At 46.9% G+C, this 3,863-nt stretch overlaps 1 long non-coding RNA gene across 1 annotated transcript; it reads right to left on the reverse strand.

Moving 5' to 3' along the window:
- Positions 1-2,368: 2,368 nt before the first annotated feature.
- On the reverse strand, positions 2,369-3,415 carry LOC122385270. Its single transcript, XR_006257181.1, has 2 exons — positions 3,348-3,415; positions 2,369-2,774 (listed from the first exon to the last, which is right to left on the reverse strand). It is a non-coding gene; the product is annotated as an uncharacterized LOC122385270 (long non-coding RNA).
- Between the last annotated feature and the right edge of the window lie 448 nt (positions 3,416-3,863).

Consider the following 3,863-nt stretch of genomic DNA (forward strand, 5'->3'; position numbering starts at 1 on the left):
GGTATAACAGCGTCTTCAGAAACAGCAATTGACGCAGCCAACCATATCATAGGCGGCGGAACGGGGAGGGCACCGGGGCACCGTGCCCCCCTTTGATTTTGGCATTTTAACATTAGCCCTATGGGCGTTGCATGGAAAGAATGGGACCAAAAGTCGGCAGTGCCCCCCTTAATTGAAGGTGTTCCGCCGCTACTGAACCATATCGATATTTTCGAGTAGTGCAGAGGCTTCGCATGATGTCATAGGTGACAGAATAGTGGCACGACCTGACCATGAGGTAGGCGCCAGAATGTGCATTCATTCAGATATTCAGATAGTGCATGACTCAGCTCTCTATTTACTGTTGGTTCTGGGGAGGTTAATATCCTCATTTTGATTATTCTTCATATTCTGAGCTGGATCGGTGTTGATATACCAAAAAGAGAGAAGCGGTTACCAACTCCCCCAAATGAAGAGCAAGCTTTCGCTCAGGCACTTCCTGTCGATTCCATGTATGTTTCCAGTGCGCGGCCCCCGTGCGACCTCTCCGCGGTGCTGCCGCCGACTGAGCCTGCATAGACCCAGCGCGGTCACGGCCAGTGGGCGGAGCTTAGTTGGGCTCGGCGCAACGTGATTGGCCAGCGCTCCCATCCAATCCGCTGCGGTAGCGAACGAGCCTCTATCCGGGGGAAAAATCTAATTAGCATTACAAGCCAATGACAAGTGCTCTAAATATTGACATTTTGTTAAGAGACCATATTGATGAAAATCGGCGCTTGAGCTGAAATATCTAATGTCAAAATTTCAAGCCAATTTGACAAAAACTGAAGAAATTATCGCCGAAAAACAGGGTCTCACGGGGTCTGAAATACATAGTAGGTTCCATTTTCCATTGGGAACGAAGACTGAGTGAATACTTAACGGAACTCAGGGAATTCACTCGAAAATGGCGATCAAAAAATGTCTTTTCTGCAGGTTCTGGGCACCAGCGCCAATTCATTTTTTGACCGGCAATCAGCTGGCCATTCCATAAATTGATCGGCAAACAGCTGGCTGATCAAAATATGGATGCGGTGGGAGTGCGAACAGCAGAAGCCACATGACATGACAATGGTATTCTGCCCTTGTGTGCACTTTCGGTTCGCACGAATGCGGGCTCAGGTCCTATATACGCAATTGCACAGCCGGCAGCATCGGCCGGCAGCACCCGGCCTCGTGGATGGACATAACGGACATAACTATGGAATTATGATACTAGGTATTGTCCAAACGACGAAGAGGCGGTATTGAAAATGACAATTTATGAATGCTTTTATTTTCCCAATCAATTGAATACACGTCTATTCCTAGCTCACCCTGGTATCAAATTAAAATGCCGGGGACAGAGCTGAAAGTTGGCATACTTCACCGTTAATTCTAGCCATAGGCGGCGGAACGGGTAGAACACCGGGGCCCCCTTTGATTTTGGCATCTTAATATTACCCCTATTGGGTGTTGCATGGAAAGAATGGGACCAAAAGTCGGCAGTGCCCCCCCCCCCCTTTAATTGAAGGTGTTCCGCCGCTACTGATTCTAGCCCCATCTTTTGACACCAACCGCATTTTTAGGTCAGGTCAGGTCACTGACCTGTGCGTCGTTAGTAAGCCTGTGCACCTAAAATGCTACAACTTCGCAATGCTCTCAGTGCCAGAAGAGCTCGTTTTCTTTCAAGAGGCTCTATCGAGATCGAGACGGCATCAGGATCGAGACGGCGAGAGGGGGGGGGGGGCGTACTGGCGTACTGAGTCCAACCCTCCGGGGTCCAAGGCTGGGGCGCAGGTGGAAAACCATTAGGTCCGGCGATGGTGAAGCCACCAGATCAGTTAGTTATCGTGGGGCAACAAGTTAACAACAAGTAAATCGCAGCCAGACGCGTGCCTACCTCTTTACTGCCCTGTAGCAGTCTCACCACTGATTCGTTTTTGTTTTCTTTTGTATTTCATACCCAGACTGGCGTCGCCTCGGCATACCCTTCGTCATGGTGATCCAAGACGCCTGTTGGAAATGAACACAGCCGGTCCGCCGGGCAGTGTTCATCTCCCATCGCACATCAACATAGGTGAAGAATTGTGCTGAACTGTGGGTGCTCGAGCTCTCCCAATTCTACGCCGGTTTGGTTCTGGAGCCGAAACAGACGGCGGAGGTCAAGGTCACCGCTAGGGCGGCGGCGGATTTGCTACACCCAAGCACCCACAGTTCGGCACAATTATCTACCTATGCCCACTGCATGCGCCACTACTCATTAATAACAATTGAGCACCCAGTTATCTGATCGGGGCCATTTGTAGCATTGGCCAACATGTGGCCGTATATAACATTGACCAACATATGCCCACCAGCATGACGTCCGAGCTTCCAACAGATATATTGCTCCTCATAGCATGATTATCGCACACGGATATTGTTGCATATCATCGCAGCAGAAAGTTGACAGGCCATACGCCTAAACGGTCACCGCATATGAAGCAACTTATGTTCTCGAGCGGCGATGACGCAATTCAAAGGAAAAATATGTATCGTAAAATTCCCCCTTCGTTCGAACCCATGACATGTCTGATTCCTTAATTCTACGCGAACTGCTTGTATGAGGAACCAACATCAGTAACAAATAAGTTGATGATGCCGTACCAAGCCTATCAACCCACAACACTCGTTTGAGGACTACACTGTTTCAACACTGTCCTCCACTTCCTCCGGAGTCCAGACGGTGGTCGCCGCACCTCGCTGGCTTCCGCCACAGGTGACTGACGGCTGGCCTGCAATGAAACATATGAAATCTGTTACAGGAAAAAGTTTACTTTTAACATGGGGTTTTGAACTGGAATAGCAGTTCCGTGGCTTCAGCTGAGACAGGTTCAGACAGGCTCAGACAGTTCAGACAGTTCAGTTCAGACAGACAGGCAGACAGGCTGAGACAGTTGAGGTCAGGTTAGATTATGTTTTGTTATATATTTAACTGTGAAAAGATGACTGAGGCACACGTGAGACGCACATATCAATATTGCAGCAAGGGGGGCATCTGCTCAAAGTACCGATATAAGGCAAGGAAAAGCCAATTCCAGCAATAGATTAGTCATTTAGATTGAATAAATTTTAAAATGTTACAAAAAAGGGCAGCTGCTTACCATCAAGTGTCACAGTGGTCACCCCTTAATGTACTGGTGGCTCACATTTCTCATCCTTTAACATTGGGTATAGGACCTACCGAAAAGAAATTGCTCCTAACAGCATTGACACTTCTTTAAAAAATTTAAACTGCCATATTAACGCAATACCTGACCTCCAAAAATATAATAAAAGCAAAAATATACGACGCTAGCGTCACGCACCGCAATTGCCTCAAAACCACCATCATTTTCACGCCGCCTATTTCTTCTCTTCTAGGCAACCTTACACTAGAAAAGAGACAGAAAAATATCAAACAGGTCTTCCTATGCAAAGTCCACTAAAAAAATTGCAAATCCTCACATATGTGGCATCGGCACGAGATAAAAACCGGGGACACACACCTTTCTGGAACGGAAGAACAATCCAGAGGGACACGACGCCTACCGAAATGGCCGTCTGCCTTGCCGTAAATATTTGACTTTCAAAATAAAAAACTTGACAAATCGACAGCTTAGTATTTATTAAAAATTTCTGACATATTTAGGGTTATAACGATAAAGTAATATAATTAAAATTTAATGTTCATGTTTCATTTACAAACGCACGTTTTTTCAACACCGCTGCTTTCTCTATCACGGCCGCCTCCACTAGATTCGTTCGGGATCGTGACTAATTTGATTAGGACCGCTGGTGATTTCTCTACAGAGTAAGTATGGGCTGTATGTGGTTATAATACT

This window comes from Amphibalanus amphitrite, unplaced genomic scaffold, assembly GCF_019059575.1.
Source record: "Amphibalanus amphitrite isolate SeventyFive unplaced genomic scaffold, NRLGWU_Aamphi_draft 000213F_arrow, whole genome shotgun sequence".
NCBI lineage: Eukaryota > Metazoa > Arthropoda > Thecostraca > Balanomorpha > Balanidae > Amphibalanus > Amphibalanus amphitrite.